This window comes from Pleurodeles waltl, chromosome 3_1, assembly GCF_031143425.1.
Source record: "Pleurodeles waltl isolate 20211129_DDA chromosome 3_1, aPleWal1.hap1.20221129, whole genome shotgun sequence".
Taxonomy (NCBI): Eukaryota; Metazoa; Chordata; class Amphibia; order Caudata; family Salamandridae; genus Pleurodeles; species Pleurodeles waltl.
In genome coordinates this window covers 1,757,250,800-1,757,274,874 of record NC_090440.1, presented here as the reverse complement: position 1 = coordinate 1,757,274,874, position 24,075 = coordinate 1,757,250,800, and the positions used below count along the sequence as shown (strand labels likewise).

Genomic DNA, 24,075 nt, shown 5'->3' with positions numbered 1-24,075 from the left:
AAAATATCCATCTTTTGTCACAACATTATAGGGACATTTATTGTGGCACCTTCCCAACTTCCCTTTCAAAATGAAATTAAAATTCTATTCAGTATTCCCCATTGTTGCAGCTCTAAAATTTTAAAACACAGAGTTCACCACTAATTTCTTAAAATGTCCTTGCTAGATAAGATCCAAGCTCTCTGTAAAGTTATTTTAAATTAGTGATGAGTTAATTAACACTTCACCTACGAAGCAGAGTAGAATTAGGAAACCTACCCTTTATGAAATAAATTAAGGGTCTGATTTAAAACTCTGCGGGCAGGTTACTCCATCACTATGGGGATGGATATCCCGTCTGCCAAAAACATAACTCCACGTGGACATAATAAGATTTAGATTTCAGCGGGCGGGATATCCGTCACCGTTTTGATGAGTAACCCGTCAGCAGGGTTATAAATCAAGCCCTAAGCTGAGGCCAGCTTATTATTTTAATAAAAACTTCGCAAGCTTTGCATTTCACAAAGTTGCAACAGCTTAGAAGATATACAAAAGTTGTGGGTCAGCTGACTTTACAACTTTACATCCCTCTATAGTATAAATCCAATCTAATCTAATCGATCGGATTTAAAGTAGTTTTTTCTGAAAATTGATTTAGTGTGCTTTAATAAGTACCTTACAAAAAATAATGTATTCCTTCGCATAGTATCCTATGGTGTGCATCCTGAATATCAAAACCAGAATGTAAATGGCACAGAATATTGTGGACAGAATTCTGAATTCAAAATATTGATATGAAATTAAGTGTAGATGTTCTTTCTATGGCTTACGGCTTACTCCACATATATGTACCTGTGCACTACACACACACACACACACACACACATATATATATACATATTTTCGTATATGCACTTAACTTTTGATATTCTGTCCTCGATACTCTTTAGTTGTACAACCAGTCACACCAATAATAAAAAAAACATCAAAATGCATGTGTGTTTTAACACCTTGTATAATGTAACTTTTTCTGTACAAGTATTTTGGAAAGACTACAACTGTAGAGCACAGCTTTAATGTTTGCTCATAGCTGAGGGGCATGTCCCCTAAAAATATACTCCTGGTTACAGGCCTGCACGAGAGTGCATTTTTTTCTTTCTCACCCTAGTTTAAAACTTGCCTTGCATCACAATCCATGATTTAAAGGGCTAATTGAGTCTTATTCTGTTAGGTCAACCACAGCTGCACGCGAGCACTGCTCTTCTCAACGTGTTGTAATCTATTCTGAGGGCTTTAACCAGGCTCATCTCACGCCCATCACTTCCATTCATTCCTGGGCCTGTCATTCAAAAATCCCAGGATGTCGTTGGTAAATGCTTTATGTTTGCCCTGCCTTGAGGCTGTTTCGTTACCGCCTTGGAGACTGACCCTGTTACATGGATTATTGCACAATCAGGAAGGTACCTTAGTGCGGCGCACAATTTTTTTTTCTTTTGCCTCGCTGCTTCGCTCATGGTGGTATGTTGTTTCTTCGTCTTCCTTGGTTTCAGGCATCTTGCTGTTTCTTTGCGATGTCTCCGGGACTTTTTTTTTGTCTTTGCAGTTTTATGTATCGCAAACTTGATACAAATGTATTGCAGCGCTTTTATATTTTTTTCCTAGTTTTATATAGCGCAAACTCGATACAAAGGTATTTTAGCGCTTTACCAGAGCACTGGTTACATTACACAAGAACATATATCCATTTTTGGTAGCAAGGGGAGATTAAGTGATTTGCCCAGAATAACAGGATGTTGATCCGGCGCCGAGACTCAAACCATGTTCCCCAGCTCCAAAGTCGGCAGATCTGGCCTTTACCTCACATACTCTCCCCTAAGGTTCTTTGTCTGGTGCGTGTTGGAGCAGTCTCGGAATAACTCGTTTTTTAATATAGTGCTTGGTAATACAGGTTCTGCCATTTTATTTACTGCAAAGCAGCTGCCATTCATAACAAAATCGCTATAATTCATTTTCAGTTAAGCTGCTTCTTCTGTTATTCTCTGTGTATAAAGTCACTGTTTTTAAAAGTGAGGCTGGTATTGCCAGTGTAGAGGATTAATTCCTTTAAAACTAACACACAGAAATATATGTCTGCCCCCTTTTCTTTGCTCCTAACTCTTTTGATCTCCTTATTCTCCGGGTTAAATGTCACAAAGGTGCCTCTTTGTGGCTTGTTTGATGCTATAAAAGTTTAAGTAAACACACTAGAAAGGGTTGCATCTCTAGGGTACCACAGCCGCTCTGTAGGAATGAGGCAGAAATACTCCCAAGATGGTGGCTTTGTTGTGTTCTCTCTCCTGCAGTGACAGGCCTGGGAGGGTTGCTGTGACACCTTGCATACAACCACTACACCCCAAACCAAAAAACATAGGTCAAAGACATTGTCATTTACAATACCAATAGCTCTAAATCTCACAAATGTGAAACCTTGTTAATACTGCAAATGCAAATACTTGTTAATATTTGTGAATTTAAGAAGCAGCAATGACTACACAAGTGACTAAGTTTGAGATCAAATGCCATCTCTCGAAATCCACTTAACTTAAACCTATGTACATGACAAGCAAATGTGCAGTGGTTTGCTAAAAGTTGTTCTTGACGCTATCCTCACTTACAATTGACATTTGTAATTAATTAACCATATAGCTAACACTACAGTAAAATGAAAACTGATTGAAAAAGCTTATAGTGTTCCATTATCTTTCAGAAATGCCTTCAGGCTTGGGATAATGCTAACTTTTAATTTCAGTACACCTGGTCGACTGCAGACACCTACCACATCAAGATTATAGAGTATGGACTGGACAAGAGGTGACAGCAGGATTATAAACCAGGAATACTGTACATAATGCTGTATTGGCATGTAAAATGCTAATCCAGCCAGTGTACTAAAGTTCCTGACAAACAGGGGCAAAGGTGATTGCCAGCTGGTACATGTTCAGTCAGTGCCAAACTTCTCAACTCTTTGCCCTGCAAACTAAGAGCCTTATTTAGATTTTGGCAGCAGGATACTCTGTTACAAATGTGGCAGATATCCAGTCTGCCATATTACAAGTGGTATAGACTATATTGAAATTGTACTACAAGAGACATCACAAAAAAGCTAACTTTAAGACAACTACTAGTTCCCTCAAACAAATAACTCAGCCACGTACTTCACCTGGCAACTCAATAACAACCCTGTCAGGTTTCAGGGCTATACAAATCTTGTCTCTTTCCTATCCGGTTTTGCTAGCCCAAGGCAAACTCGTCCGTCAATCACCCTTTACCAACCTCACTTCTATTTGAACATCTGTCATTCAGCTGCAGATTTACATGAATAGATTCCATCTGACTTTTTTGCAACATATTATTTTTTTACGCTCCTCTTCAAACACATTTTGCTGATCCATTGAATTGTACAATTACACCTTCTATCAGGTTTTAGAGGTAGCTTTGAACTAGATGACCCACGGTGCTATAAAAGGGAAACACTGAAAGAAGAAGAAACAATCTCAACATGTGTAGCACAAAGTCGTCCGCGGATTGTTTACTTGATTTTGCAAGCAAAAAGACCAGCGTACAGACATTTTACTAACCATATAATCTTACAAAAGCAGAAGCTATTTGTGTCCAGTTTCACATGAACGCGAAACTTTTAACGTCACCAGATATGCCACATGAAACAGGAGGTCATGCTGAACCTTCTCAAAGGAAGGTATTCTGTCTCCAAGAAGCAGTAACTGCATTTTTATTAAGCCTGAGCACACTGATCCAACCCTTCGACTTACAGAGAATGAACGCTTGTTGTGATGACTTAATTACTTAGAAAGAAAAAACTGCGAGAATGTTACATATCTGACGATCACAAGTGTTTTAGTGGTACACTCATGAGCTAGCTGAAGAATGATTATGTTACCTACCTTGTAAGAATATGTTTGCTGCACGTAATTATGTAGATTCACATGCTCTGCATAGTTATACCATCTATTGTTGGATTGGGCTGTTGCAACTTGTTTTTCTTCAAAGAAAACGTTTATGTCACAAGGTATTGGTTACTCTTTCTTTAGTTGTGAACACACCTGAGCAGTGACTCCACTGTTAGATTGTTTTCCACACAGTAGGTAATATTAAGTATGGAGTAATGAGTAGGATAGTATGTTGACTATGCATGATATGGAAATATGATCCAGAATTTTAAAGGTTGAATATATCTGTAGCAAACCCTGGCTTCTGGGGAGGCAGGTTGTGAATCTACAACTCTACAATGCTTCTAGGGTAAATAACATTGTTCATTCGTAGCATATGTGGTTGTACATACACATGCTCTGCATAGACTGTAAAGCAGCACTCCCAAAGCAGTGGCTAGCTAGTGGATGGTACAGAGCTCTGAAATCAAGTCTTTAGGACAGTTTGCTTGGCTCTTGCTTGTTGCCTTGCAAATATATTCACACATTTATGTTGTGTGACTGCGTGTGGAGTTGATCAAATGGAAGCTTTACAAATGCCAGCTATGGGTTTGCTCTCAAGCAAAGCTATAGTGACGCCCCTTTTGCTGGTAAAGTGAGGACCTGGGGTTGGGGGCAGGTAGGGTTCTTTTGGCTTTGAGGTAGAAGGTCTGGATGCATTCGAAGATCCACCTGGCTACACACGTATTTGATACAGAGCATCCCTTTATCAGATTGTGCAAAAGCAAATAAAGGCTTTTGTGTTTTTTACAGAAGGATGTGGTCCTGTCTATGTAATACAGCTACTGAGTCAGACTGGAGGAAGGGGACCAGCAGCTCGATTGTTTAAGCTGAAAAGGAGACAACCGTGGGTAGAAATTATGGGTTAGCTCTAAGGACCACTCTGTTTGTAGACATGGAAGAAAGGCTCCTGCAGTGTAAAAGCCGGCAAACCTAATGGACGTAATGGGCACTAGGAAGGCAACCTTGCCGAAGAGGAATTGTAATGGGCAGGAGAGGAACTGTAATGAGCAATTCGAAGGAATCAGGAGAGGAGCTGTACTGGGCAATTCGAAAGGAGGGCCCATGGGCCTGGTGAGAACAAAACTGATATTCCAGACTGGGGCAGGTGGTTCCCTGGGGGGGGAATAGGCTCGGGTGCAGCTTGTGGATGGCAGTCTGGTGTCTGAAGCTTGAAGTTGCTGGCATGAAGTTGGTGGCCTGGATGAAGTAACCTTGAAATTTATTTATAACAGTGCCATAGTTGTCATCGATAACCAACGCCTGTAATAATGCACAGTAGTTGCCAACCAGCCTAATTTGCCAAGCTTGGCTTGTAAAATCTTTTTGCTTGTGGATGCGGAACTTGATTGTGAACTTAGACTGCTTTCTGTCATGCTTTCTGTTTGGTTATTGCTGGGGGCACCTGATGTCTTTGATCCTAAGTCCGGCGAGCTTTTGGTTATATGTGCTCCTTAGTCTTCTGGGCAATTTACTAAGAGTTATTGGAAATTAACTGGCAACTTTGCTGGTCACCAAATTTTGGTGTGTTCTGGTAACCCCTTGAGCCGTGTTAGGCGGAATCATAACTAGAATTAATATCTTGAACCAACTACCAGAGTCAAACATCAGTCTTTAGGTATCAGCTATTTAGTAGGCAAGTTGTTGTTTCTATAATCTGTGGTTCAGGTGTCAAAGACATTAAGGGGTGTGAGGGAGAGCATAGAGGCTGTATTCAGCCATTGAGGAAAGAGAGTCCGGTCCTAGCAGAAGCAGCCCAACTAGGTATGAGTACAGCTTGTGAGGTTACCCGGTGTGCTCCTACTTTGTCTTTTCTACTTTTATTTTTTCTGCCTTGAAGGCTCTTTTCCCCTATTGGTCTTCTAGAAGTCAGAGATTGAAAGTCAAAGGCTCTCAGCTGACACTATTACAAAGGGAGTTATTGTCATTGCTAACTTTTTTGCTTATTTTTGGATAGCTTTATTGAGCGATTAATGCTTAGCTAACAGCGTGCATAGTTGTGAGTGACTTTTTGACTCTTGTTTAGCATTAGTACAGTATACATAGTAGCGAATACTTCCAAGCTGGCAAATGAAGACCCGGGACGGTGGGAACTGCATTTTCCCTTCCCATCAGTTTTGGTGTGGTTGGTGTGTCCCATCTTTTTCTCAGTTGGCCTTGTTAAAATGAAATAAAGGAAACGTTGCTTTGGCTGTTTGATTGGTGTAACTAGCCCACCTAATAATCTCCTGAAATAAAAAATAATCCATTTGTCGGAAGAAGTCTTATTCTCCTATTTCAAACTTCTTTTTTAAATGAGTGGTAAAAAGAAGGAATGAAAGAAGATGGCTACGGGAATGCGTTGAGTCGTCAATGTGCTCTTGAACCCTTCACCCTCACAATGCCCTCTTACATGCCAGGGAGCTCAAGTTGGCCAAAGTTCTCTCCCAACATCAAAGTTACGCCCACTTGTGGATCGCATGGCTCACCAGAAGGAGTATTGCCAGTGAAATTGCCCCATGTAGTGATCTAGAGTTGGGCTCTGTGGAGTTGGAGGCTGAAATGCTGGGTTCTGCTTCTAGTAGTTAGTAGACTAGTAGTAGAATCAAACTCTGCAAGCGGCCCGTCTGGCATTCAGGGGCCTGGGCTTAAGTCCTGCTAAGGTAGACCATATGGTCTGCATTTTTGGCGAAGATGTCACTCCAATTTAAAAAAAAAGAAAAAAACGTGCATGGAAAATATTACGGGGTCCTACAGTGAGGCACATGGCGAAGGGCCGTTGTGTTGGAAGACTTCGCTGTGCCAGACATTGGTGTTTTTAATTACAAAAATTAGCTGCGAGAGGCATGTCTGGGGATGAGGGGGTGCGATTTAGGCCAGGCCTCCCAGTGTTTGCTCAACCGCCTATCTCTGCCCACTTTCCCACTTTGTATAGTAGCACATCTTCCCTGAGGACCTCTCCGGCCTTGTTGAATTCAATCAACTTAATGAATTGTGAATCATTTGTGTCCTCAGGGGCACAAGGCATTGTGCAGCCGTTTACTTTAGACGAGGAAAGTGGGGGGAAGGCTTCATCTGAAATTATGTTTTGTATTGAGGAAGTTTCATCTTCTATTTTATCTTTGCTGGAAAGATCAGTTTCTAATTCTAATCATGTGTTGGATGTGTTGTCTTCTATTCTTTTGGGGACTCAAAATCTTACTCCCTCTGGTTTATGCCAAACGTAGGGGCAAAAGGGAAAAGAATTGAAATTACGGGTTACCCAAGTCAACAGTATGGTCAAGAGTGGCTCAAGATAAATTGGTATTAAAGGGGGTAAGCCCTGCAGGGCAGGGGATCTTCCTTTTAAGACAACTAAGGTAAAATCTAGAGCAAAACAGGTGGAGGACAATATGTTTTCATTACAATATTTATTTCAGGGGTATAACCAAGATGAAAGGTGCAGTTGACGTGAAAAACCTTACCCGTCTTTCCGATTTTTGCTAAAGCGGTAACCCTTGCTGGTGGTGCTCTTTCCCCCTGTACGATCTTTTGTAGTTTTTCCTTTAGTGCCCGTTAATGGGGCCCCATGGGGGTGAGGGAATGTGGGGGGGGTGGGGAGGTGGAAGGATGGTGCCGCCTCAGGGTGTTTCAGGGTAAATCTTCCAAAGGGGAAGAAAAAAAAAATAACATTGTATTACGAAATGCAAGTCAAAAAAAGCTTTGAAAGTATTCCTAGATCCTTTAGTAAATACTAAAAGGTTAAATAATGCCCCTTACCACCCAGGTTTGGGCCTTTGTTGTTCAGACTCTTCCATCCCGCCTCCACTTTCTAATGTATCAAAGGCGCTAGGGTCCAATACTTCCACTAATGAGGAAATTACCTATGAGATCTATGATTGCATGGATGAGGTGTGTCAAGATGGTGGTGGTAGAAAACCATGGCAGTGTAAGGGCTGAAGTAGGATACATGGGTTCCCCAGTGGTGGCGTGGAAATCATAGTTGCCATCATTAGTCGCCCCCTCCCCCAGGAAAATACCTACACAGCATAAACTAAGCCCTGACAGCCCCCTTAATGGGAAGACTCAACCATTTTTTCTACTGTTACCGAACACTCACTATGGGCCTGGGACAAAGAGCCTGATTTATATCTTAGCAAAGGGGTTGCTCCATCACAAATGTGACAGATATCCTGTCCGCCGTATTACAAGTTCTATAGGCTGTAGCAGGACTGCAATATGGCAAACAGGATATCTGTCACGCTTGTGACAGAGTAATCCCCTACTCCAAGATCTAAATCTGGCCCAAAGTCTGATAATTCCATAGAGGGCCTGAAGGGTCCGCAAATTGGTTCAACTTCAAATACATTGGACTTTGTATCATTGTGCGATCGTGAATCGGGCCCTTTGAATAGACATTTCATTTTACACTTATTATTGGAACTTGAGGTCCTGAGATAAGTAACAAGTAAAGACATTGCTAATATTTATATAAATTCCTCTGCTACTTTCCCAAGTTCAAGAGTAACATTCAACTCTAAGATTTTCATACTGCTGATCATAGAGAATGTGGCTTACTTTAGGAATAGAGGAATTGATGTCTTTCATGTAGAGCCTATTACAGACTCCAAGCATGATAGTCTAATTTTGAATTTTCCGGCTAATTCACAGGACCAGATATGGAAGGGGTCTGTTAATTTGAAAGGCATCACTATCTCTGTAGGTACAGATATGGGAAGGAGAGTTAGCAAGTGTTGCGGAAATGGAGGAACGAAGGGCTTGGGAACCTGAGAAGGGAGAGGAGTCATCTAATTGGAGCTGGGTAGCTGGCACATTGAAACATTGAATGTGGCCCGAAACACCATAAAGCTTCCGGTGTTGCGGAGATAACCCACGGGGGTAAACTAGTATCCTGGAATTTGGCAGTCCTAGGTCAATCCAATTTGAAATTTAACTTGTAGCATCTTAAGCCACTAATTATATGTCTGGAGGAAGCACAGGTCTGTACTGACTTTACATGTGATAATTATTTTATTTTTTCCTCTGTAGCAAAACCTTCTGTAAAAGGCCATGCCAGTGGAGGAATTGCAAATTTACTAAAACATAACACCAACTGGAATACAAAGGTATTTATTCATCCCTCAAATCTGTGCCTTTGCTTAAGGTTAGCAATGTCTAGAGAGATTAGAGGGTTGTCATCTTTTTGTTAGTAAACATTTATACCCCCTTAGTTAACTCCATCTTTTCATTTGTTCATAACATCAGTGCTCTGGAGGAATGTCCCTGGGTTATAATTGTTGGGGACTTTTACCAGAAAAAGTTAAGATTAGATAGGTGGGGTTTCTGCTTCCTGGAAGGTTTGAGATTATATGAATTTGTGTTTTTGAGTGGTAGAATCCCCGAAGACGCCCCAGCTTCCTATATGCTTAATTTTGCTCGTGGTCAATTTATAATTGACCTTATGGTAGTGCCCCATCAAATGTTTAGAATTTGCTCACAGATGCAGATCTTGGGGACTGATTTAAGTGATTGTAGTATCCTTTCTGTGTCCATTGATTTAGATCTTATGGCTCGATTCCTGAATCTCAGGGAAGAACACTGTTGTCCAAGGTTTGTCAAGAAGAGTGGTGAAGTACAATGGATTAAAGCAGGGGTGCCTGCTTGGGCCTCTTCTCACTTTATATGCATGATTTACTTTGTAGAGTTGGTCTTAACGTGGTCCAATGAATGTGTGTTGTCTTCTTTACGTGGACAATGTTATTTTGATGTATCTAACCCCAATAGGCCTCCAAAGTCGTCTCTGTGCTTTGGAAAAATATGTGAGGAACACTTTTTAAAGATAAACGTATCTAAGAGTAAAGTCATGATTTTTAGAAGGAAGGGGGTCAAAATCAGGCAAAACCTTAACTGTTTTTGGGAACTCCAAGATGGAAGTGGTGCCGTTTTGTACCTACCTCAGTTGAATGTTCTCAGGTAATTGCCTAAATAAAGATCATATAAAGCATTGTAAAAGTAAGACGTTGTCCCAGGTCTGTGCTATTCCCAATTGATTAAGTGTTGTGGGAGAGGTACTTTGTACATGTTCTATCTGTTTACAAGACAAAAATCCAACCCACACAGAGTTATGTCAGTGAAGTGATGGACGTGCAGCACTGGGCTTTTGTTGGGAAAGTAGTGGGAGCCATATGGAGCCAATTTTGTACTTTGAACTCTTTGGCTTCCCTACCTGCTCTGTGGCTTGAATTTGGATTACCCTCTACATTTGTGCTTGCTGTGGCAGAGGTTCTGAGGTGGGGGTAACAGTTTGCTGGGTAACGAATTGGGATCTATCTCAGCTGCATTGAAGCCTGATAGTTTCCAAAGCATGGAAGGAAGAAGTGCACTTTATTGTACTAATATAAAATCACGGAAAATCTGCGATTGTTCACAGAGGAATTTACCATTTCCAAAACTTTTTTTTTTAAATTGATAAAAAGATCATTGTACACAGTGAGTAGGAAAAAGGATCTTTTGCTTTGTCTACAGTATGCCAGGAATGAGATCGTAATAGAAAGTAGCATCTGTAAAAAACCCAACCCTATCTCCCATGGAATCTTTCACATGGTGTATTTACCATTATCCTGTTACTAATGTTAAACTTGTTACCACTACGAGCTATCACAGGAACATGGGAAGGTATTCCGAAGGATGAGAGGTTTTGTGATCTATCCTTTTGAAATACAACATATCTTTGGCTTTTGAGGCACGACAATTCTGTGTTGCTCCCCACCTGAAATGGCTTGCGCAAACATTTAAAAAAATTTTTTATGTTTTTAAATGTGTTTTCATTTTCCTTCTGTATAAGTGCAATATCTCTTTGTAGCCTACTGATTTACAGAGAACCACAAATTTTACTCTGCAATCGCAGGTTAAATAAGAACTTTATATGCTAGGAGTTAAGTTGAATGTTTGACTCACATATTGGTATCCACAAATTCCATAATTTGAGTGGACAGAACTGCATATTTCCTTCTTGCAGTAGCTTGTACCAATAGCACTTTACCTGCGCATTTGCACTTTTTATGTTTTTTGTACTTAAATATAGAGACCATTGTATTTAGTATTGTCTTTGCGCTTTTGGACATTAAGGCCCTCATTATGACTTTGGCGGTCTATAACCTAGACTGCCGAAGTCCTTCCAGCCTATTACAAGTTGGTAATAGGCGTGGCGGTGTTGTGGTGACGGGGGGCTGGCGGTGGAGTAGGCCCCAAGGATCCGGCCCCCTCCCGGATGACCACTGTGCAAAGGTAAGTGCCAGTCCGATAGGGGAGGGGGGTTGAAGAATGGTGTGTGCGTGCATGGGGGTGTGCATTTGTGTGATTGGTGGGGGGTGGTGTTTGTGTACGTGTATGTGTGTGATTGTGTGTGAGTGTGTGAATAGATGTGGGGTAGTGGGGGTGTGTGCGAGTGTATGTGTGTGTCTGTATGAGTGTGTGAATGTGTGATTGCATGTGTGTGTGTGTGTGTGGGTGGTGTGTGCATGCTTGGATGGGGTAGGGGGGCCACCAGGGGCTTAGGGGAGACCGTAGCTGTGTGGAGGTGTTTGGGGGGGATCGCATACTGGCAACAGGAATGAAAATTCCTGTTGCCAGTATCCTTTCCGACAGGGATTTCATGGCGGTGTTGCTGCCAGGGAACCCCTGGCAGAAAGGAGGCTCCAAATACCGTCTGCGGCTGACCACCCTGGGGGTACAGGCGGTGAACTGGCTGCTTTGCAGCCAGTTCACCGCCGTGGTCATAATCTGGCGGTCCAGCACCGCCACGCCATCGGTGTGACAGAGCTGGACCGCCAATGTTATAATGAGGGCCTATTTGTCTTTAATAGAATGTTTTGCTCATTTGCACTACTTAGGCTTTTGCACTTTATAATAGAGTACTGTGTTCTGATACTGCATATTTGCACATCGTAAGGTCTAGCATTTCATGGTGAAGTGTCACAATATACTTGTTATTCATTCAGATGTAGGCTTTTTGATGGATATGTCTAAGAATTTTAAAAATCTAATATTGAATGGATGAAACAATATATTTCATCATTGTAGTTATATGATTTTTTTTGTAAATGTGCTCAGTTGGATTTGTTTTTATATTGTTGTAATGCTGATTTTTCTAAGGGTGTACTGTTGTTTTTCTTAGTGGATCTTAGTTGCGTTTCAAAACAAACAAACCAGTTGAACTGCGCTCCTGAGAAAGATTAAAGTAGCTAAATTCTAGGACCTCAGGATCCAGATTGCTAGGTTGAGCTGTCTGGGTTCTTGGTGTCTGACGCTGATAAAAGTTCTGTGAGAGAGGATCCGTCCTGTTGGGAAGCTTCTCGTGTTGAGCAATTGACATTACTGGAAGGGTTGAGATCCATGGCTGTCAGGCCCACGAGTGAACTGCCAGGATGGGCCGGGGGGATATATGGTGCACTTTCCTCACTACGTACAGTAGAAGTGGGAGAGGAGAAATGACCATTGCCCATGGACTAGAGGTGTGTAAACCTGCAGACGAAGTTGAGGCATTTGCGTTTTTGCAGGCGGCAAAAAGGTCTTTGTCTGGGACCCACAAAGACAGAAGTAGGACTTGTGGATGGAGTTCATAAATCGTGCTCTTGTTTCAATGTCTGGCTGAACAGGTCTCCAAAGTCGTAGTCCACTCCTGGGAGGTATTCCACTAGGCACTTAGTAGTGGATCGCCCAACACCAAATCTGCTGTGTCAGTGTTAACAGTTTCAAGGAGTGTACACTGTCTTCCGTGTTAAGATTGTACACAGAGGTCATGTCTGTTCGTACCAAAGCAACCTTGCCTTGAATGTGTAACAGAAAGACTTTGAGGGCTAGCTGTATGACTGCAAGCTCCGGATGTTTGATGTACAGGCCGTGCTAATGAGGTACTATAGACCCTGGCCTATCATGTCCCAGAGGTGCACCCCACTCACACCCAGCTAATGATGCATCCATAGTGATGATCACCTGTGAAATGGGCTCTGCGAAGGTCCTGCCCCGCAGCAGCTTGTTGCCACTTCACCACTGAACAGAGCAATAGGCCCTCATCAACATTAGATCTTCTCAGGAAACTTTGCAGTACTGAGAGGCACTCAAAGTAGACAAATGTTGAGTCTGAAATGAGGGACTACGGCTATACCAGAGATAATCATATCTAGGAGGTGCATCACTGTTCAACTGTGAAAGGAAACAGTGACTGAAAAAAGAGGAAGTAGCTGCTGAAATTATGACACCCTTTGGTAGGCCCTGGCAGCGACTGCATTTAGTACCTACCCCTGAAAGGGTTGAACCTGAAGAAGTTGCAGGTGGCATTGACTTCAAAACCCAAACTGTGGAGCAGGAGAGGGAAGCTTTGGTGTGGGCTAGGCACTCATGTCTGCTTGCACTCTCGATCAGCCACCCGCCCCAATGTTGCCCCACACCCCCAACCTGGGGTGGGTGGATACCACCACTAAACATCTGGTGAAGACCCTTGGAGGTGTGGTGACTCCGAAGAGCAACACTCTGAACTGGTAGTGTTGGCCACTTACTATGAAGCGGAGGTAGCGCTGGTGAACTGGATTGATGGGTATTTTGAAGTAGGCATCCTTGAGGTTTAAACTAAGCAAGAAGTTGTCATTCTACTGCAGGGGGATCACATCCTGTAGAGTGAACATGTTGAAATGTTCTGAGAGGATGTATCTGTTGTGAGGCCGTGAAGTAGCCTGAGAGAGCTGTTGTTCTTGGGGATGAGGAAGTACAGAAGGTAAACATCTGGGCACCGGTGTTCGAAAGCAGTAGCTCTATGTCCCCTCTGAGAAGGAACACCTGGTCTGCCTCCTGTAGTAACGTGAGATGTTCTGGTTTGAGGTGTGTGTGTGTGTGTGTGTGCAGGGTGGCATGTTTGGTGAGGTTGAGATGAGCTTGAGGCAGTAGTCATACTTAACTATAGCTTGCATCCGCAGGTCACGCACATCTATAGTGGCATTACAGAATGTAGAGTTTTGCACCTCGGCATTTATTTTTTCTGCAATCATCTGAACTCAGGGATCTTGTCTAGGGTGGGGGGTAGAGGGATGTAACTGTTTTCACATCAAGGATAAGTAGCTTCGTATGAATGATTTGGAATGTTTTTTAGACCAAAACATCCAGAAAAACTGAAGAAAAAGGTGTGAAAAAACACAAAAGCAAGTAAGTCTCTTGGTATGAAACTGGCACACTTTAGAGAATAGTTACTGGTGAAATAATAAACAACTAGATATCAATATTACTGTACCCATCATTGACAGGTAAGCACCTGTCAGGATCAGGGGACCAAAAGAAACACTAGGACAAAGACAGAGTATAGGCACTTGTTAAAAGGGAGTATTTGCCCGTCAAACTAGTCTTTACAAGGGTCTTCTCCTTGGCTGTACGGAAGCCTTGATGGTAGCAGCATTACTAAATAAACACAATCAGTGCAAGACAAAGGTGCTGAACTTAAACCACAAGGCCAGACCAAGGATATGAACTACAGCCAGGAATGATTCTAAAAATGTAAAGAATGGAAAAGGTATCATGTTAGACATATAAAAATCCGACCCAAAAAAGGCAGAGAAGTAGGGGTTGCTGTAAGAAAAGCAAAAGATTTTAATGTTGACAGTGACAAATTAAATATTGAGTAAACAAAAAGAATTTTCGAACAAGGGTATAACTACGATGGCAAAACGTCTTGGTTGTGTAATGTCAAGAAATGTTTGCGTGCAGAGTCCTAGCGTTATATTCCAGCAACATTCTCAGCATTAGAATGAGTTAATAATTGACATTTTGCATACTATAGGCTTGCGTTTTTGCCTTGAACCTGGACTTAAAGATCCGCACGATTGGTTATAGGAGGGTTTCTTGAAAGCAATGAATGATGTGAAAGAATGTTTTTATTACAGTATACAGGACGATGACGTGGATGGTGAAAGAACATCAAAAATTACTTTGCAAGCTTCCAAAAAGTCACACAGACAGCAGTTCAGTGGGTAAAGAAACAATAACAGCAAGGAAGTGGTGGTGAGGGGTCTGGGAACATAGACAAACAACCAGTTTGAGCAGGAGCGAAGAAAATGAAAAGAAAATCCAGCACCTTTGACCCCAAAGTACTGAAAAGACACTTGATACTTTCTCCACCCCTTTGCCGAATGTAAAGAAAATAACATGAGCACGTGTTTAATTTCCCTTCTCGTTAAATTACAATGCTTGGCTATCAAATAAATGCGGCATCAGAGTTTGGAGACACGAGCTATATAACAAACAGCCAACAAGTGGGAATTGGATCGAGTATGGCACATACTGCATCGTTCTTTGGGGAATCACATATTTTAGAACTAGGGTATGAGCCTGTTGATGAACCTGGACTAACTACAAGAAAGAGAAGCAGATTTTGGGTATTTACAACTCCACTATCTAACAATGTCTAACGCTATAAGGAATAAAATGAAGTAAATCAGCGTCGCCCACGAACTCCATTGCCTCTAGACACACATTCCCTGGATTATATTCCCTGGAAATCTAAACAGTGCATTGATTAAAAGCAATAGAGTTGTGTTTTCTTGCATGAAGTCTAAAGTTTTAACCCAAAGAGCGTCCCAGAAAGCCACCTCTATCTAGCTGCTTGGTTTGGAATCTATGTGAAATGAGATAGCCTCAGTCATGGTCCCTTTGCTCCGGTCTCAATTTCACCACAATGGACACCTCTGTTAAAAGCTAGCCTGTGACTCTACATTTCAAATACCCTGGATAGAAAGCGCACTACATTCCTGGGGGTAGGGTGGATGGAGCAACCCACAAACCAAGCCCAGTGCATGAGTTATGGTGCGCAACTTTAATGTGACTTTGGCCCACCTGGTCCTAGATTTTCTTCCACTGATAAATCAAGTACTGGAAACTCCTGACACCTTCCATAAGGACTAGGACAAGCCAGTGTTAGTTGTGCGCTCGTAAGTACACCAGAGCAGTCCCATTCTGCATATATTTTGTAAACCCACCTTAATTATGGGAATTTCATATCTGTCTAGTGTGTGTGAAATCTAGTGGACTAAGGTGTGATCTGTTGGGTGAAATGAAGGCCACAGAATGGGTCATCTAGGTAGCAAGAGTGTAATTTTGTGAGTACAGAGGGCTCTGGGGAATGGATCAGTAAACAGGTATGTTGGAATGTGGTTTACGGGGTGACGAGTGACCCATTGAGCAGGATGCTCTAGACATGACTGTGGTCAGGGTGTGATTTAGCAAGTGTGTGCAGCTTTTCATGTTTAAGCTTCCTTTTAAGAGTCGGGAGCCAAATGTTCAACTCTTTTATCAACTGTTTATGTATTCAATTATTTAGACAAACCACCAGCTCCGAATACGCTGCCCACTCAATAAGCCTTATACATAAAAAATAAATCATTATGTTCTACAGCGCTATATAACGTTTTTCCAATATGAAAAAAGAAATACAGGTTCTAACATTTTTAACCGTGTAAAACATACACAGTGATAACTATTGTCAATGCTGAAAGGGACATATTGTGTAAGCAGGAGGACCCTGTGAGAGCATGCTTTAAAGCAGCACGCCTTCGGTAGTGATTCCTCATGCGGATCATGTCTGGACTTGCAATGTTTTTTCAATAACAAAAAGGCATTTATCTCTCTTTGTCATTCCCATCGCTTTCATAAGAATGTCTATGTCTTTTGGCAGCTTTGTAGAATTAATTGCAAGTATTTTTCTGGGAATTACACAGATCAAGGGAAGGTGGTGTGAGCTTCTGACTAGCGTGGCAGGTCAAGGGAAATAAGAATGCCCACGTTTAAAGTCATAACACACAGCTGACAAATGTTTGTTGTGTGGACGTACTTGAATAGGCTTATTTTCGGGTTTTGGCATTTTATAAATCATTTAGCTAGATGGCACTATGTCATCTAGAGAAAAACCTTTTAGGGAATGGCTGTAAAAGCAGGTGGCTAAAAGTCCTCAATTCTTTCTTCGGCTCTTGACCTGGACATGACACGGAAAGTTCAAGCAAGGCCACCTTCCTACACTAAGGGCCTGATTATGACCTTGACAGAGGGGATCACTCAGTCCCAAATGTGTCGGATATCCCGTCCGCCGTATTACAAGCTCCATAGGATATAATGGAACTTGTAATACAGCGGGTAGGATATCCGTCACATTTGGGATGGAGTTATCACCTTCGCCAAGGTCGTATTCAGGCCCTGTGTGTCTCCCCTATTGGACAGGTCACCATTTTACCACTACATTCTATCCTAAAGACTCTATGGTTCAGGTAACCATGGCACTGTGCTGGAATGTATAAACTCCTAACTTAAGGATAGATCCCATATTGGCTCACTGCTACCATTTATGACCCCACTCTCCTCTAGAAGTTGCCTCAGGAGCATCAACAACTGCCACTCTGATCTATCCCCTCTTACAGATATTGCAAAATCATTCAATTTTACAGGTTATGAATATGCTGATGATACTCCGGTCATCTTAAAACTGGAACAACCTTCCGAAGTGCAGGCTTCTAGACATGGTGAATTTATAACTGCCATTCTACAATTAATGCTAGGAAATCATCTCATGCTCAGCCTCTCAAAAATGCAAATATCTTTGGATCTCGGCTAAATCGTTACACTCCATGCCGCCTGAAATGGGACAGCTACCACCAACATCAAAGGAAGTCAAAAATCTTGGTGTGATCATAGGCTCAAACTTCTCACTTGAACCTAAAATGACACCTCCAATATTTTGAGATGTATCTTCCTCTACCTATTACATTTGCACAGGATAAAGATGCATCTGGCCCTAGTGATATTCTATCTGTAGTTTGCAAATGCTCTTCATATTGGACTATCTGCAAAACATTTTTTTTAAGCTACAAAGAATTAAGGGCGCAGTAGAGGGACAAGTGCTTAATTTAAGCAAATGAGACCACATCACTCCTACTGTCATAGCTCTTCACTGGATATCATGGCAAGAAAAATATTCTTCAGAGCTTATTGTATTACAGACTGTGTGGCCAACGCATGGGATAAAATTTCGAACAATTCAACCACGGGTTATACAACAAAATGAGAAACCTTAGATCAAGCATGGATCCACACATGATAATCCCTCCTAATGAAAAACTCACCTACATGGGAGCTACTTCTCAGCACAGACATGCACATTCTCAAATACGCCCCCAAAGAGGAAAATGACCATCAACAATCATTGAGAATTCAGAAGAAAAATAATGACCTGGATTTTCTTGAATGCTGGTCCCAACTAAGCACCACTTGTGGTCCTATTTCGACACTCCTTTTGTAGGAAGTTTCCTCCGTATATACTATCTCAAAGTGAGAGATAGTGTGCACATAGTCCAAGGGTTCCCCTTAGAGATTGATAGTGGCAAAATTAGATAATACTAATACTCTATTTTGTGGTAGTGTGCTCGAGCAGTAGGCTTATCAGAGGGTAGTGTTAAGCATTTGTTGTACACACACAGGCAATAAATGAGAAACACACACTCAAAGACCTAATAGGTTTTTATATAGAAAAATATATTTTCCTAATTTATTTGAGAACCACAAGATTCAAATTTGAGGTAAGTACATCAAATGCAAGGTACTTCACACAGGTAAGTATATTGGAAAAAATGTCAATAAGCTATTTTTAAAGTGGACACTGCAAAAATCAACAGTTCCTGGGGGAGGTACGTTTTGCTTAGTTTTTTGCAGGTCAGTAAAGCACTTACACAGTCAGTCTCCTGGGCATAGGCAGCCCACCGTTGGGGGTTCAAGGCAACCCCAAAGCCACAGCACTAGAAACACAGGGCCAGTCAGGTGAAGATGTCAAAGGAGGGCCCAAAACACATAGGTGCCTATGAAGAACAGGGGTGCTCTGGTTCCAGTCTCCTAGCAGGTAAGTACCTGTGTCCTCGGGGAGCAGACCAGGGGGGTTTTGTAGAGCACTGGGGGGGGGGAGGACACACACAAGCACACACAACACACCCTCAGCGGCACAGGGGCGGCTGGGTGCAGTGTGCAAAGCAGATGTCGGGTTTGCTATAGAAAGCAATGGAGGGACCCTGGGGTCACTTAGGCGATGCAGGCAGGGCACAGGGGGGCTTCTCAGGCCAGCCACTGAGTGGGCTAGGATGAGGGCCACCTGCTGGTCACTCCTGCACTGGTAGGTGGTTCCTCTCGGTCCTGGAGGCTGCGGGTGCAGTGCTTGGTCCAGGTGTCGGGTTCCTTTGTTATCAGGCAGTCGCGGTCAGGGGGAGCCTCTGGATCCTCTATGCAGGCGTCACTGTGGGGGTGCAGGGAGGTCGACTCAGGGTGTCCACATCCTTGGAGTCGCCTGGGAGTCCTCTTTGCGGTGTTTGTTGTCCTGGACTTGAGCCGGGGGTCTTTGATGCACAGTGTGAAGACTCACGCTTCTGGCGGAAAGTGAGTGTGTCTTTAAAAGTTGCTTCTTTGTTGCTGTTGCTGAACAGTGCAGCTGTTCTCGGGAAGTTCTTGGTCCTTTAGGTGCAGGGCAGTCCTCAGAGTCCCCAGGGTCGCTGGTACCACTGGATGTGTTGCTGTGCATGTTCGTTGAGTCTGGAGACAGGCCGGTAGGGCTAGGGCAGAGTCAGTTGTCGTCTCCGTCGTCTCTGCGGGGCTTTCAGGTCAGCAGTCCTCCTTTCTTCAGGTTGCAGGAATCTGATTTCCTGGGTTCAGGGTCTCCCCTAAATACTCAATTTAGGGGTGTGCTTAGGTCTGGGTGACAGAGGCCAATGGCTACTGTCCTGGAGGGTGGCTACACCCACTTTGTGCCTCCTCCCTGAGAGGAGGGGGGCACATCCCTATTCCTACTGGGGAAATCCTCCAGAACCAAGATGGAGGATTAATTAAGGCAGAGGTCACCTCAGCTCAGGACACCTTAGGGGCTGTCCTGCCTGGTGGGTGACTCCTCCTTGTTTTTCTCATTATCGCCTCTGGACTTGCCACCAAAAGTGGGGGCTGTGTCCAGGGGGTGGGCATCTCCACTAGCTGGAGTGCCCTGGGGCATTGTAACGCGAAGCCTGAGCCTTTGAGGCTCACTGCTAGGTGTTACAGTTCCTGCAGGGGGGAGGTGTTAAGCACCTCCACCCAGTGCAGGCTTTGTTTCTGGCCTCAGAGAGCACAAAGGCTCTCACCCCAGGGGGTCAGAAAGTCGTCTCAGTGGCAGGCTGGCACAGACCAGCCAGTCCTGCACTGAAGGATTGGGCAAAATACAGGGGGCATCTCTAAGATGCCCTCTGTGTGCATTTTTAATAAATCCAGCACTGGCCTCAGTGTGGGTTTATTATTCTGAGAAGTTTAATACCAAACTTCCCAGTGTTCAGTGTAGCCATTATGGAACTGTGGAGTCCATTTTGACAAACTCCCAGACCATATACTTAATATGGCCACACTGTACTTACAATATCCAAGAATAGACTTAGACACTGTAGGGGACATATTGCTCATGCAGCTATGCCCTCACCTGTGGTATAGGGCACCGTGCCTTAGGGCTTTAAGGCCTGCTAGAGGGGTGACTTACCTATGCCATTGGCAGTATTTTGTGTGCATGGCATCCGGGGGGGGTGGGGGGGGTGCCATGTCGACTTTGCCTTTGTCTCCCCACCAATACACACATTCTGCAATGGCACTGTGCATGTATTAGGTGAGGGGTCCCTTAGGATGGCACAACACATGCTGCAGCCCTTAGGGACCTTCCCTGGTCACAGGGCCCTTGGTACCACTGGTACCTTTTACAAGGGACTTATCTGTGTGCCAGGAGTGTGCCAACTGTGGAAACAATGGTAAATTTTTATTGAAAGAACACTGGTGCTGGGGCCTGGTTAGCAGGATCCCAGCACACTTCTCAGTCAAGTCAGCATCAATTTCAGGCAAAAAGTGGGGGGGTAACTGCAAGAGGGAGCCCTTTTCCTACACCTTTGCTTACAACGAAATGCGTAAGCCACAAGTACATGACACTGTTCCAAGTCTGAAGCACACTCTTCGGGCCTCATACACAACAAAACTCAAGACTAATGGATCTGACTTCTACTAATGCTATTCCTCTAATCCAAGTGCCACAGAAGCCACAAAAGAAGTAATTACTCAAATAAACTGCTTGGGAGTTATGCTGCAACATAGTACATAAGACAAGGTCTGATTAGGACAAATGAGAGACTTGAAAATACAATTTAAATGTACATAGCCTAACTCAATGAAGTCAATATAAGGAAAATGTCACTTACCCAGTGTACATCTGTTCGTGGTATTAGTCGCTGCAGATTCACATGCTGTGCACAGTCCGCCATCTGGTGTTGGGCTCGGAGTGTTACAAGTTGTTTTTCTTCGAAGAAGTCTTTTCGAGTCACGAGACCGAGGGACTCCTCCCATTTCGACTCCATTGCGCATGGGCGTCGACTCCATCTTAGATTGTTTTGCCCGCAGAGGGTGAGGTAGGAGTTGTGTATGCTAGTAATAGTGCTCATGCAATGGAGTGAATGCGTATGTACATAATAAAGTTTTAAGTAATATATTTACAAATGTACAAATGTTTAAGATCTACTTCTAAACGGCTACAGGCTCCCGGGGAGGCGGGCGGGCGCATGTGAATCTGCAGCGACTAATGCCACGAACAGATGTACACTGGGTAAGTGACATTTTCCGTTCGATGGCATGTGTAGCTGCAGATACACATGCTGTGCATAGACTAGTAAGCAGTTATCTCCCCAAAAGCGGTGGTTCAGCCTGTAGGAGTTGAAGTAGTTTGAACTAATGTTCTTAATACAGCTTGACCTACTGTTGCTTGTTGTGCAGTTAGCACATCTACACAGTAGTGCTTGGTAAATGTATGAGGCGTAGACCATGTTGCTGCCTTACATATTTCGTTCATTGGCATATTTCCTAGAAAGGCCATGGTAGCACCTTTCTTTCTGGTTGAGTGTGCCTTTGGTGTAATAGGCAGTTCTCTTTTAGCTTTAAGATAGCAGGTTTGAATGCACTTAACTATCCATCTAGCAATGCCTTGTTTTGAAATTGGATTTCCTGTATGAGGTTTTTGAAAGGCGATAAATAATTGTTTTGTCTTTCGAATTAGTTTTGTTCTGTCAATGTAGTACATTAGTGCTCTTTTGATGTCTAATGTATGTAGTGCTCTTTCGGCTACCGAATCTGGCTGTGTGAAGAACACTGGTAATTCTACCGTTTGATTTAGGTGGAACGGTGAGATTACTTTTGGTAAAAATTTAGGATTGCTCCGTAGAACAACTTTATTTTTGTGTATTTGAATAAATGGTTCTTGAATGGTAAATGCTTGAATCTCACTCACTCTTCTTAGAGATGTGATGGCAATTAAAAATGCAACTTTCCACGTTAAGTATTGCATTTCACAAAAGTGCATGGGCTCAAAAGGTGGACCCATGAGTCGTGTTAGGACAATGTTAAGGTTCCATGAAGGAACTGGTGGTGTTCTTGGTGGTATAATTCTCTTTAGGCCTTCCATAAACGCCTTTATGACTGGTATCCTAAACAATGAAATTGAGTGCGTAATTTGTAGGTAAGCAGAAATTGCCGTAAGATGTATTTTAATGGAAGAGAAAGCTAGGTTAGATTTTTGCAAATGTAGTAAGTATCCTACTATTTCTTTTGCAGATGCGTGTAAAGGTTGAATTTGATTATTATGGCAGTAATAAACAAATCTTTTCCACTTATTTGCATAGCAGTGTCTAGTGGTAGGTTTTCTCGCTTGTTTTATGACCTCCATACATTCTTGTGTGAGGTCTAAGTGCCCGAAGTCTAGGATTTCAGGAGCCAAATTGCTAGATTCAACGATGCTGGATTTGGATGTCGGATCTGTTGTTTGTGATGTGTTAACAGATCTGGTCTGTTGGGTAGTTTGACATGAGGTACTACTGAAAGGTCTAGTAGTGGTGTGTACCAAGGTTGCCTTGCCCATGTTGGTGCTATTAGTATGAATTTGAGTTTGTTTTGACTCAACCTGTTTACTAGATATGGAAGGAGAGGGGGAAAAGAGTACGCAAATATCCCTGACCAGTTCATCCATAGAGCATTGCCTTGGGATTGATCTTGTGGGTACCTGGATGCGAAGTTTTGGCATTTTGAGTTTTCTCTTGTTGCAAATAGATCTATTTGAGGTGTTCCCCAAATTTGAAAGTAATTGTTTAGTATTTGGGGGTGAATTTCCCATTTGTGGGTTTGTTGGTGATCTCGAGAGAGATTGTCTGCCAACTGGTTCTGAATCCCTGGAATAAATTGTGCTATTAGGCGAATGTGGTTGTGAATCGCCCAATGTCATATTTTTTGTGTTAGGAGGCACAACTGTGTCGAGTGTGTCCCTCCTTGTTTGTTTAGATAATACATTGTTGTCATGTTGTCTGTTTTGACAAGAATGTATTTTTGGGTTATTATGGGTTGAAATGCTTTCAGCGCTAGAAATACTGCTAACAGTTCTAAGTGATTTATGTGAAACTGCCTCTGATGTATGTCCCATTGTCCTTGGATGCTGTGTTGATTGAGGTGTGCTCCCCACCCTGTCATGGAAGCATCCGTCGTTATGACGTATTGTGGCACTGGGTCTTGGAAAGGCTGCCCTCGGTTTAAATTTGTACTGTTCCACCATAGAAGCGAGATGTATGTTTGGCGGTCTATCAACACCAGATCTAGAAGTTGACCCTGTGCTTGTAACCATTGTGATGCTAGGCACTGTTGTAAGGGCCGCATGTGCAACCTTGCGTTTGGGACAATGGCTATGCATGAAGACATCATGCCTAGGAGTTTTATTACCATTTTGACTTGTATATTTTGTGTTGGATACATGGCCTGTATTACTTTGTGAAATGTTTGAACCCTTTGTGGACTTGGAGTGGCAATCCCTTTTGCTGTGTTGATTGTCGCTCCTAAGTATTGCTGTGTTTGACACGGCAAAAGGTGTGACTTTGCGTAGTTGATCGAGAAACCTAGCCTGTGAAGGGTCTGTATGACGTAGTTTGTGTGCTGTGAACATTGTCTTAGCGTGTTGGTTTTGATTAACCAGTCGTCTAAGTACGGAAACACATTTATTTGCTGCCTTCTGATATGTGCAGCTACTACTGCCAGGCATTTTGTAAAAACT

General features: G+C 42.8%; 1 protein-coding gene across 1 annotated transcript in view; it reads right to left on the bottom strand.

Moving 5' to 3' along the window:
• The window catches only part of UBE2G2 (ubiquitin conjugating enzyme E2 G2), a 262,047-nt gene that overhangs the window by 68,963 nt on the left and 169,009 nt on the right, over positions 1-24,075 (bottom strand). The gene's annotated exons all lie outside the window — the stretch shown is intronic.